Here is a 13,063-nt window from a genome sequence, read left to right as displayed (position 1 = left end):
TGAGTGTGAGGTTGCCTTACACAACAGTAGCTCCTTCTTTTAAGTTCACTTCCCTTGCTCTCCGTCTGGTGTTAGTATGGTGCTTCATATCTGTCTTAGCAAAAGCATCTTGCTTTTTCATCTCCTGGTCTTCCAGGATAACTTTCCTCAGACAGTGTGATGTGTGGTAGTCAAGTTCTGACATTTCGCCCAAACATGACCTCTGATGGAGTCTTCCCTATGGTGCTATGTGGAGTATTTCTGTAGTCTCTCAAGAGTTGATGTAGTATCTTCTCTACTGGTTCTCGAGTAAAATGGGCAATCTGGACGGTCCTTTTGACGTTGCTCATGAAGCGTTGCTGTCCCATTGGCTTGGGGCCACAGCAGAGTAATCCTTCTATGTCTGAAGCCCATGTACTCAGCAAATGTCTTGAAGTCCTGCCCGTGAATGGGGGACCATTATCAGATTTTACTACTCGTGATACTCCATATGCCATGAACATACAGTATAGGGCCGGGATGGTGTGATAGGCCACTGTGGAAGCCCCTATCTGTATATCTGGATAGTGTAGGTACATGCTGTGCATTGTTGACCCAGGGAGGGGTACTGACCGTTGTGTGGAAATTCATAATGGCACCTGTAGCAGAAAGGGTCCCTGTTCTGTTGATGTGTCGAGAATGTGGTCACCTCGTGAATGGTTTCAGATGGCGGGGTCAATACTTTGATATTGCCCATGGCTTCCACCCTGTATCTCAATAACGGTGTCAGACCTGACCAGCTTCAAGATCTCATCGAACAACCGCTGCTTATGCAGGAGGCGTTTTCGGAACACGGGGGATTCACATCCTGCAATAATTTGTGATCTGCGGGCTTCTTCATTGAAATAATTGGGCCCAGGGTGCTGGTCTCCAAAATGTCGAAACGGGCGGGCAATTGCATGGTCAAATTGTCTTGTAGTCTAGATGATAGGCCTCCCTGCGGCGTGTGTGGTGATGTTGCAGGTATTGCAATTCGGTCTTGTTCCGACATGTTCTGATTGCTGATTGTCCCCAATTGGCCACCAATATCCGGACTTCCTGTCCTGTTGCAGCTGTTCTGCCAAAACTCCCCAGGCCGTGAGACTGCAGTTTTTATTTGTGCTGTGCAGGCTGTAAAAATGGTAGGGTTTCATTTGTACTGTGCACTGGTGGTCTAGTGGGGTCTCCCTGCAGAATGAAATACTTGTTGGGACCCATGCACCTCCCAATCCATCCACTGTGCCGGTATTTAGCAGCTTGGAGGTCCCAGTATAAGGTTGGTGGCTGGATTGCTAGCCCCACACGGCTCCAGCGTATGTCACGCTGATTAAGCAGGGATATCACTGTCCCGTGATGGATCAAGGTCTTAATTGTTCATTTGGTTAATGCGCACTGCTCCTCTCGCGCACTGCTAGGCATGTTGCTCTGGGCCACTGTACCTTTAATTTCAGTTCGTGTTGACTGATCTCTTGCTCTACGGACATGCGTACTCCCGCGCAGCCTTTAATCTAGACAGCTGCTCATTACCGTGTTGGCAGGGCTCGGAAACTTTTGTCTGACCACGCCTCCTTCGGCATTCGCACTAGCGGGTGCACTGCGTTTCCCTTTGTTGCCAGTGTCAGGTGCTATCATAAAAGCCTCAGCCTCCCCCAAGGCGCCATATAAATATAATAAGGCGCGCCCACCAGCCTCGATTTGATGAGTCTTTATTCTTCACCTTCTTACATGAGCTGTAATGCAACCCCTTCCGCCCACCCCACTTCCCCTGCCTTCCGGCGCCCTCTATATCAGCTGATCAGGCACGTGATCAGGTAGGCACTACACTATAAGGCTGTATTTTAGTCTTTGAGTCAAGTTACATACCTTGAATTTGGATTTACCAATATTTCTATTAAAAAAATGCATTCCGAAAGTGCACAAGACTGTGTTGCTTCTGCTTTGTGGCACTGAATATTTTGTTTTTTTAACTTGCATTTGTTTGTTTTAAATCAGAGTCGGACTTAGTTTGGTTGAAATGAACTGGGCTGAGATGTATTGAGCTATGATGTGTGCTAAACAGTAATTATATTAAAACCCTAAGGACTCCAAGAGTTAGGTTTAGCTCATGAAGAAAGGGTTCAAGCTGTACCATCTAGACTTGCTTGTGCGAAGAAGTGAAGGCCCCAGGCTAGATACCCAGAGATGACATGTTATAGGCCAAAGCTCTTTTTTGGCCTCATAGCAGAATGTTGACAATGGGGTCTGGCTTTGGTGCCCCCTCAGGTTCCTCATAAAGTGTGTCTTTTGTCTTGTTCACTATCATTACAGTCTGAAAAGTGAAGAGCCAAGGACAACTAGGATGACATAATTGATTCTTTACTTTATAATGGTTTTCTATATAATACAAGACAAAAGAATCAGTGCTTAATTTGTGCACGTGTCTTATCCGTAGCTAGGCCCTGGATATGTTTTACAGCACCAGCACTTAAATTTTATTGTCCATGTTTACAAATGGTTTCTTCTCCTGGGCAGCCTTCCTCCAAAGAGATGTGACATGGGGGAATGGCACGTGCGGGTGTGCTCCCAAAGTGTGTGTCTACATCTCCCTCAAGGGCAGTACCCATGAATCAGCATTCCACACTTCTAATAGAAATGGTGAAGATCCAGGAACACTGAGAAGTAGATAATGTATGCATGTGTTTTGTAAGTTTCTGCTGTGCTATTTATACCAAAGCCAAAGATGTGTAACTTCATATGTTCAAAGCATAGGCTATTTGCCAGTAAGAAATATTTGTATGATACATGTGAATGCCCATCTGCCCCCACCGTCCTCATGCCATTTGTAACAGATTTCACTTTTGTATGTTTGTATAGTGACTTTGTGGGTTGGCATGCCTGCTGCAGAGATAATGTGAGCAAAAGGGGTACGGCAGCCTTTCACTATTACAAGGTTAATAAATATCTTCCACTTGACTTGTATAATTTATAGTCCTTGCCATACAAGTGTCAAAAGTCACATCTTTGTTATGTGTACTACATAAATGGTATTTTGTATTTTTAGGAATATGTGGCATCATTACGAGTGTGTTGTTTTATTATTTTGGAATTACCGCCAAACTCGTAATGTGATCAGATATGCCTAACTCATTTGCCAAAATCGTCACAAATTTCCAGGGAAAGTAATAAATGAAAAAGAGTGGTGGTATGGCAGTGTTAGTGCCCATTTATTGAGTTCACAGTAATCCATGTGGGATTTGTAGGAATTAAGATGGGTGCTAATTCCTCCTGTTTTTGGTGCTTAAGTGGAGGATTTACCTCCAGCACATCGCTAAAGAGAACTCCTCCCTGTTATAACCAAACTTCTAGTTTGGCGGTATGGTAATACTGGTGGTAAATCCATCAATGCCAAAAAATGACAGAAACAGATTTACTTCCAGATTTTTACAACACAACTGTGGCGGGTCAGAAGAAGGACGCAGACTCTGAGAAGACATTTCACTATTTTCTTTATTAACCAAAGGAAAAAAATGTCCATCACTCCCTATACTACAAGGCGTCCCTACCTAACAAAACTAGCTAAAGTGCTCGTCATTCATCAGTGAAAACTGAATCTGTCCACTGTCCAAACTAATGTCAACTGGTCCTACTAAGTGACCACTAAGGAAAGCAGAATAACTCCCTTCTCCTGGGGTGTTTGCTCTAGTGAGTAGTTTCCCCTAGCGTCTTGTTGTGCCACATAGAGAGTAAAAACATACTGGGTTTATAACCAGGGATTTAATGTTTCTTTCTTTCTCTGCAGTTGGCCCTATCGATCGGGGAGAAGAGAGAGAGAGAGAGAAAAATAAGCCTGAGATAGAGACCAGACCCTCACACAGAATGGCTCACACACCCGTACCATCAGTCGGGTGACAGAAGGTACGAAGTCTGTAGACACTAGAATTAGTTATGAAGCAAGGGTCTTTTTCTATTCTAGTCCGCTAACAGAGTGCATGGTATTTTGTTTCCATAGTGAGGATCGACAGACGAGCCACGCAACGTGGGATGTTTGTTCAAGTTTTTGGGCACATTAAAGAAGCCCGAAAGAGGAAGACTAGTATCAACACTTAGGACTGTCTTTCCATTAATAAGAATAATTCATGTGATCCGGTACAGAGAAGCTATGAAGGATTTAAGCTGTTTATTGTTGTTAGAAAAGGAAAGCCTAAGAATGTAAGGCTACTTGCAGCATAGTCATTAACACGTATTGATGTATGTGAAAATATAGAGAAGTGCATAAGGTTGTTGTCAGTTCAGTAGCCCCTGGTGAAGTTCTTTAGATTTAAACCCTTAGCATAAGAATGAAACATGTCGGGCATTATTGTTGGCGTCCATAGCCAGACCTCATCCTAATGATACCCCTGTATAAGACCTTTACTTGATAACTCATGATATTAGAAACACTAAGGTTGAAGTAACATAAATATAGATCTGAAGTGGATTACAGCACTGTGCCTTTTTATTATTGTTTTAGTATGAATTTTTTATGACTGAGTTTGTTTGTTATCACCGTATGAATAGCTGACACCGCTGTCCTGTAAACACACCAGAACATGTTTGCTAAATATATATATATATTTTTTTTTTTTAACTTGTATTAAATGATGAAATAATTGAATAAATGCTCCAATATTAGAAGCTAGACTACTATAAATTTTCTGTTTCAGTCCACTCAGGTTTCAAGGTTGTTTGGAGTGTTTGCTTTCCACCCACTTTATTCAATACATGATTTTTAGATAGTCTCTGGTGACTCTTTTAATCAGTTAATGCAACTCGTTCAATACTTTAACATGTTTTGTGTTTTCGTTCTTTGGTGAATATTCTTTGCTATTTTATTGCGTTCCTCTTGGTTCTCTCTACAGAGAGAGGTTCTTGTTGACTTTGACTGATATAAAAAAGATTATTCCAATAATGATTCCCTTTTACTTCTTTAGGTTTCAGTATTCTGATCACCTTATTTCTACTGGGATGAGTAGGAATGATCCCATAACAAATCCCATCATTCGCTACTGTGGGTTTTAACATTATAGAGTGCTGTACCTGACTGGGATGAGTATGAATGGTACCATAAGGATTCTCCTCTCTCCTCTGAGTTTTAATATTACAGTCTCTTGGACTTCACTGGGACGAGTATGATTGAGCCCACAATGATTCTCAATCGCTCCTCTAGGCAAATCCCTACATTGCCCCTAATCAAGCTGATAAGTTAGTATAAATATTCTTTACAAATGGCACATACCCTTTTTAGAATTGAGGTACTAACTTGTAATGAAAGAGTCCCAGGGGATAAACCACCATTACCTACATAATCCAAGGTTTCTGGCGGCAGCAGTCACATTGATTATTTCCTAACAGATCTACTACATTAGAAGATGGTGCAGAGGATGGAAGATCACAATAGATGTGAACACGATCACAATCCTGTTACTATTTATATTTGGAAAATACAGGTAGTGGAAGCAAGAGAGCTCATAGATGTAGGGAAATAAGTCAAACACTAGGATATATGCAACACCACAGTTAGGATACTTGGAGAATTTATCACTAAACCTGTGAAAGAGATTTCTGCTTTTCAGCGGAAAAAGAATAATCATACCTGATGTGATAATGATTGCAAAAAAAAAATGAATGATTTACTTTAGGCACGTATATCATCTGCCTCCATCGGGCAGGATAAAATTGATTTGCTTGGATGGGAATATAAAGCATTAAACACAAAAGGACGATAAAGCTGCTGAAAGATGGGAGGCATTGATGCATGTGTCTACATCCAATGGCCAGAAGGCCTTTTGGCAAACCATGCATTTGGGACATCTGGTGGAAGAAGCCCCTTCAGATATCGGTAACAGAGGATGTGTGATATAGTCACTTCTCAAATCTTTATAAAGGAACATAGATTCAATTGTATTTATATGAATGCTGATTATTTTAATGAAGAGCAAACTGAGGAACCAGAGACAAGTGTATTGAGTTCACTATTGAGGAAGTCTATGCTGCCAAAAGAGGGTAAAACCCCAGGCCAGTCAATATCCCTGTGGATCTATTCAAATTAGAACCTGCTATATGGGTCCCATACCTCCATTTACTACTCAATGCTGTAGCCAAACTAGGACAAGTCCCCACGTCTTAAAACACTGCAGAGATCATTCCTATATACAAGAAAGGTGGGCGTAATGCTCTGAAAAACTCTTGTCTGATCTCACTGTTAGATTCAATGGGGAAACATGTGGCAAAATGTTATTGAAAAGATATGAACACTGGATAATGAAAACAAGCTATATAACTCCTCTGCCGGCAGGGTTCTCAAAGGGGATCAGTATGATGGACCAGGTCTTTAGAATGACCCTATTGATGGAAAAATATCACATGAAAGGAGGCATGTTGTACAAGTTGTTTATCGATCTTAAAGTAGCATTTGACGGGACACCAATGGCAGAACTGTGGAGAGCCTTTGAGAGGAGGAACATGCTGCATCTGCTGCTTAAAGCTATAATAACTCTTTACACAAATAACTCTGCCTTAGTTAAATTGGGAATGGGTGGTGAGTGCAGAGGGCAATTCCCAAAAGTGCGTGAGGCAAGGGTGCGGTCTGATGCCTAGACTCTTTTCTCTTTTTTTGATGGGGTGGTAGGTGAACTGGCAGTTGACAACAGAGATGTACCAAGGTTAGAAGGAGAAATAAAATCAGCATACTAATGTTTGCTATGATTCAAGTATGCTTCCAGCATATTGGCGTGATCTCCTCAATGAGGATCGACCCGTTCTGGAGAAAATGCCAATATGCTGGAAGCACATTAAGAAACTACCACACTTCTATTGGAATCGCTTGAATCAACCTTTTGGAAATTATTTGAATATCATCTGATATTAAGACAGAAGGGGCCATATATTTCAATTGACAACATCGTCTCAAAGAATGGAGTAAAGGAAGACAATTTGGGAACTCTTGAAGAAGGGCATTAAGTGTTTGAAACACGTAGGTTAACCTAAAGCATTTCATCTATGCACCTTTTTGCTTTGCATTTAAGCTCCTATTTTTGAAAGTCGAATTTAGCTGTGTGTGCGCCTTTTTCATCTCTGCACCTCTTTGCATAGCATTTGAGCCACTATCTTTGAAAGTCGCTTTCCTTTAGGATTGCTTTTTGCCTTTTTCGTCTACTAGGCCACCTGGTGAGTTTACTAGAACTGTGCAGTGCAGCCACTCTTCCTTATTCCTCTACTAACCTCTGCCGCCCCTACGGCTCTCACCATCTCCTCTAACTGTTACACTATCACCTATCCCCCCCCCCCTATCTCATGAAGTCCAGAAGGAAAAACCGCAATAAAGACATCTTGAGTGCAAACCCTGCCCTTCCCACCGCAGGCACCTATGTCAGCGCTCCTTCCAGAGAGGTCTTCATTGATATCCTCTTCTCTGTCCCCTCTCCAGATCTATGGACCCCTCATCTCATCTCTACTCTCTCTCTCCTTCCACATCCGCTCCCATTAACGGTGCTACCAAATGGGAAGTCCTCTTGGCCGGCTTCTCATCTTCACATTGCTTCGTTAATTTCTACCACACAGGCACTATCTTGGTTCAGGGTTCTCAACCCAACCTCCTTCACTTTGACCGGATCCTGCCGTCTCTCATTAACTTGATCCTTCTCCTGCCTCTCCTCACACTACTCTCTACCACTCCCCCTCCTACCAGTGTACCATGCCCCTGTACCCCACCTGAAAAAACTTTCAAAGGCAGAGACCTCCTTCGTCTGGCGATTCTTAATGTCCACTCAGCCAACAAACGCTCTGCTGACATCTGCCGCCTTCTTGAAGACATTGACATTGATATTCTCGCTCTTACCGAGACATGGTTCAATGCCAGCTCAGTCACTGCTTTTGACTCACTCCTCCCTTATGGCTTCAAGATCATTTCCAAGTCTCGACCTCATCGTGCTGGCGGTGGGGCTACCTTAATTTTCCCTGAGTGGGTTCCTTCCTCCATCTTACCCATCCAGCCCTGCTCTTCCTTTGAGAGCCTGGTGTGCAAGTTGGTCATCTCGCCTTCATCCAACCTGACCAATTCCACCATTTACCGGCCTCCAGGCGCTACCACCCTGTTCCTCTCTGAATGGGCAGATTTCGGATTGGATTTGATTTTGAATATTTATAACACGCTCGCGACAGACTTTACCGAATAGCGGCACAGCTGAAAATTCGAAATTGACCAAAGCAGACTATGAGCTAAAAACAGTTTCAAAAGCAATAGTGGTCACCGTCACATGATGATACTCTATTAACTAAACAGGAACGGTTTTAGTGCCCTACGGAAATGATGAAGTGTCGCCAGGAGCCTAATCTCTCTTGGAATGCTATTCCACAATTTTGGGCCAAAAACAGCAGATCTTCTATCACCCCTTGAAACAAAGGCAGAGAAAGGAATAGTCAAGAGCAGCTGTTCTTTTGATCGTAAGCACCTTGAAGGTTGATAGCTGACAATCTTATCCCTCAGGTAGCCTGGTGCCGATCGTTTTAAACATTTAAAAATAAGGCATGCCACGTTAAATTTAATATGCTCTTCCACTGCCAGCCAGTGAAGTGCTTGACAAGATGGAGATAGATGAGCTGATTTACCCAACATGCAGACCAATCTAACGGCCGCATTCTGGGCCTTTTAGAGTCTATAAAGTTGTTTATCTGCAATGCCCATCAGCAGGCTGTTACAGTAATCCAGATGAGCATTTGTTAAGGCACCCACCACTGTTGCGTGATTTTTGTCTGGAATATATGGGAAAACCTGCCATAGCAATCTCAATGAGTAGAACATTGCCTGTACCTCGCTCCTACTGGGCCTTCGCTACTCAGGTTGTCTTGCCAAATACATACCAGGTTTTTTACCCTGAAGGCAAAACCTAACTCTACGCCCAAAAGATTGGGAACTGACAATTCTTTGAAGGCTGCAAGTAGATGTTTAGGTCCAGACAGGACAAACTCTGTTTTGGACACATTCAGTTGAAACTGATTAATAGACATCCACTCACTGACTTCTTCCAGGCAATGGTTAACCAAGTGAAGGTTTCATCAAAGTCTTCAATTTTGATGAAGATCTGGGCTTCGTCAGCATAGGAATGATAATTCATCCTGTGATGCCTCAAGAGCTCCATAAACGGTTGTAGGTATAAATTAAAGAGTAATGGTGACAGTGAGGACCCCTGCAGTAGACCACATCCCATAGTAGTGGGATCTGAGGTGAAACCGCCAGGTTTAACATGTTGTTGACGGTATGTCAGGAACGATTTAAAATATTTAATGGCGTACTCTGAAACTCTGCCAACTGCCTTCAGCCAATCGCGCAATATGTTACGTTTGACCTTATCGAAGACTGCAGATAGGTCTAGCATCATTAACAGTGAGAGTTTGCCCCAGTCAACGACTTCTAAGAGGTCATCCTGGACCGCTAGCAAGTCCGTCTCTGTTCCAAACTTGGGTCGGAAACCCGAATGAAAGGGGTCAAGGAGTGACTCTTTTTCCACAAAATCCTGCAACTGGCAAGTAACTACTTTCTCCAAGATTTTCCCTGGCCATATCAGTCCTGCAATTGGTTGGTAGTTCTAGAGAAACACAGGATCCACATTAGTTGTTTTAGTAATGGTGTTAGAATTGTATTTTGTATCCTCTGAGGCACTAAGCCCTGATTCAAAGATTTATTGATGAACTCGGTCAGAAATGGTGTCATTTCCTGGGCCATACACTTTGCTGCATAAGCAGGCTTGGGAAATAAAGAGTCATTTCCGTTCTTCCTTACTTTCATCCACCTCCAATCTTCTCTTCTTGGGGGATTTCAATATCCAATTGGACTCCCCTGTCACAGCATCTACTCTTTTCATTTACCACTGCACCTCTTTATCACTCCCTCTCCATTCTCCCTTCTGGTCCAACCAACACAGCTGGACACACTATTCACACCCTCTATCACTCTGACCTCCCCCTTTCCTCCCCACTAGTCACCCCTCCCTCTTGGTCAGACCTTTCTCTCGTCCCCTCCAACCAGGGTACCTTTGGCCCTCTGACCGCACCCCAAAAGCCCTGCCAACTTCATTCACTAACATCTGCCCGATGAAACGAGTGTCAGCTGCTGCCTTTGCTTCCACTTTCATCCCACCTTGCCCCCTACCCCAGACTCTACTACTGGCTCTACTCTTAGCAACCTCCACTTGTCCATTACCAATTTATTACATGTATTTATTTATTGTGCGTTACAATACAGATCTGTACTTTTCACACAAACAGATGAACAGACAATTTTACAAAATTCCTTAAAAGACACATTTAACAATTCCATTTCCACTAAAATCCACAAGCTAAAAATCATTGTCAAGACATAAACAACAATCCATATTACATATTACAAATTACAACCCACTGCATTAGCAGGAAAAAACTTATACCATAGAACATTAATATTCTACAAAGCTTGCCTTTAAAAACTCTAAAAGCCAAATTGATATGAAATTTCAATTGTGTTTAAGATCCTTATCCACAGATCCTGTTCCGTTGATCTAAAATTCGTAGGTCTAATTTGACACCTAAACATACACAAAGTGGGACAGGTCTCTAACTCCTTTTGGCACCTTGGCTCGTCTACCCAGAACTTCTTGGGTTGGAAATAAATTTAGCTTAAGTCTTAAGTCTCAAGATTTGGGACTTAAATAGCCTTGACGGGTGCTTTTTCAAGTATGGAGCCACATTGTTGGCATTCTTGATTGTCCAGACAAAGTGGTCACCAAAACAAGGGTATTGCATGAGGTTCTCTCTAAGAGAGATCCACACACACATGTCTTAAAAGTTTTTGTTTTACCAAGTAAGCTGTTGCTCTAACGTCTTCTGCTGAGACCCCTATCATTAGCAGTAATTTCAAACAGCCTACCCCCAATCCGTTAAGACCTTAAACAAGCCTTTCAGCCAAAGAACATTTAATCTCTCATAGATTGAGGCAACTGTGGGGCCAGTATACTCCATAAAATCTGCAGCTTCCCCCAATCAATCATGGTTTGAAGAGGAAGCGCCCCCAGTTCATATAATATCCCCACCAAAGGTACCGATTGTGGGAGATGTAGCACCCCTCTCCAGATGATCGCCTTGAGTTTTGACCAATCAATTAGTACATTCCTGGTTTATACTCCATAGATTAATTTTGGTACAATTTGTTGTTTAAACAGTTTTAAAACTGGGAGCAACGACAATCGACCACATTTGAAATCAAACTGCCGGAGCTGCGCTGTTGCCCCCATAAACTTAGCCTTGAGGTCCATCAGTAAATTGGGGCCTCCCCCATTGTCATAAAAAGAGGGACCCTAAATACTTAAACTTGTTTACCACTTCAAGGCCACAGCCCCTCAACTTCCAAGAAAAAGATCTACGTTTTTTATTTCCTCCCTTCAACACCAATACTTTAGATTTTACTGTATTTATTGACAAGTCCAAATTTCCCAAGAATTCTTCCACCACATACAGGGCTCTCTGCAAGCCGATCAGTGTCAGGTCGCAGATGACCATGTCATCTGCGTACAATAGATGTTGAATTTTAAACTCGCCCAACATAGGGGATTTGTCATCAAACGGTTCAAACGATCTAATATTCCCTTGATATAGAAACAAAAGAGAAATGGCACCAGGACACACCCTTGGCGCAGACCCCCATCTGTCTCTATCCAATGTGTGTAAGATCCACATACAGAGCCTCCAAATTTTCCACCAAGGGAAGCAGACAACCATTTTCGTGTAGACATTTCCATAGACAAGCCCAGTTTACATGATCAAAAGCCTTGCTAATGTCCCTAAATGCCAAAAATACAGGTTTACCTTGCACCTTTGCCTGACATGGAAGTAATTCCAATACAAAACTATTTAGGGAGGTTCCCATCCCCTGCCGGAACCCAGTCTGAAATGGGTCCAGGCAATTGGAGTCGTGTGCCCAAATTTGGAGTTTCTTCAACAACATTTTAGCAAACATTTTGTTTGAAACATCCAACAATGAGTAGGGTCTATAAAACAAGGGTGAGGATCTATCTCCACCTTTAAAAAATATAATTATTGTGGCAGCAGACCAGGTTTTGAGGGAACTTCTTTTTCATCAAAATATTTGCAAACAATACTGACAATAATTTGGACCAAACAAATATGCTTGATTTAATTGTCAAATTTGAAATGCCATCAGGGCATGGTGCATTTGATTTCTTACTCCTTTTTTTTAAATCAAAATAGCAATGTCGTCTAGATCCCACTGAAAAGCCCCCTTCCAACTGGTCTGCGACAACGCAGGGTTCCCATTTAACCTAGCTTTCACGTAAAGGTCGCTGAAGTGTTTAACCCAAATTTCCTCTGAGATTGGATAGGTTTGCAGAAAGCGATCTCTACCTTCAGGCTTTAACAATTTCCAAAATCTACCAGAGTTAGTCCCCAACAAACATGCCAAAAATGTTCAGCATCATTGATATACATAACACATTTCCTACCCTTGACCCAGTTCCTGTAATCTCGCTTTAGCCTCCGAACCTCTTTAAGACATCCTATTTGGAATGCCTTCTTCAACATTGTTAACTCCCTTTGCATTTGTTTTTTCCGGACTTGGACCTCCCCGTCCACACCATGACTGCCCCCCACCTTTAGCGCCCGCCTTTTAAGGGCTTTTTCTGTGGTGAGGCTAACCAAAACGGCCGCTATGGAAGACAAAATCCCTTCTTGGATTGATTTCCACCACCAAATGCATATTATTCTTCTGCTTTTTTGGTAAAAGCATAATTTCGCAGGTGATTAATAGGTGATCGCTTAACACCAATTTTTTTACCACAAGACTTCCACACTTCAGAAACAAGTCTGAGGAGACAAAAATATAATCTATAGTTGATTTACAGAGCCCATTTTGCCATGTGAAATTCAGAGGGATAGCCCCCTGGCCATTTAAAATTGAGAGATCCCATTCTTCCAACTCTTGGCGAATCCTCTTGCCCCTGTTCCGTGAATCCTTGGAGGTTTGCATTCTATTGGGTACCAGATACCAGGGATCATCCATGCA

At 42.4% G+C, this 13,063-nt stretch overlaps 1 long non-coding RNA gene across 1 annotated transcript; it reads left to right on the top strand.

Annotated features, from left to right (window-relative positions):
• The first annotated feature begins 1,504 nt into the window (after positions 1-1,504).
• Positions 1,505-4,699, top strand: LOC138569995 (uncharacterized). The gene is made up of 3 exons (XR_011303369.1): positions 1,505-1,808; positions 3,776-3,891; positions 3,986-4,699. It is a non-coding gene; the product is annotated as an uncharacterized lncRNA (long non-coding RNA).
• Positions 4,700-13,063: the final 8,364 nt, after the last annotated feature.

This window comes from Ambystoma mexicanum, chromosome 2q, assembly GCF_040938575.1.
Source record: "Ambystoma mexicanum isolate Mex_15411 chromosome 2q, UKY_AmexF1_1, whole genome shotgun sequence".
NCBI classification, from domain to species: Eukaryota; Metazoa; Chordata; class Amphibia; order Caudata; family Ambystomatidae; genus Ambystoma; species Ambystoma mexicanum.
Note: the sequence above shows the minus strand (reverse complement) of the source record. Positions and strands in the feature narration are given on the sequence as shown.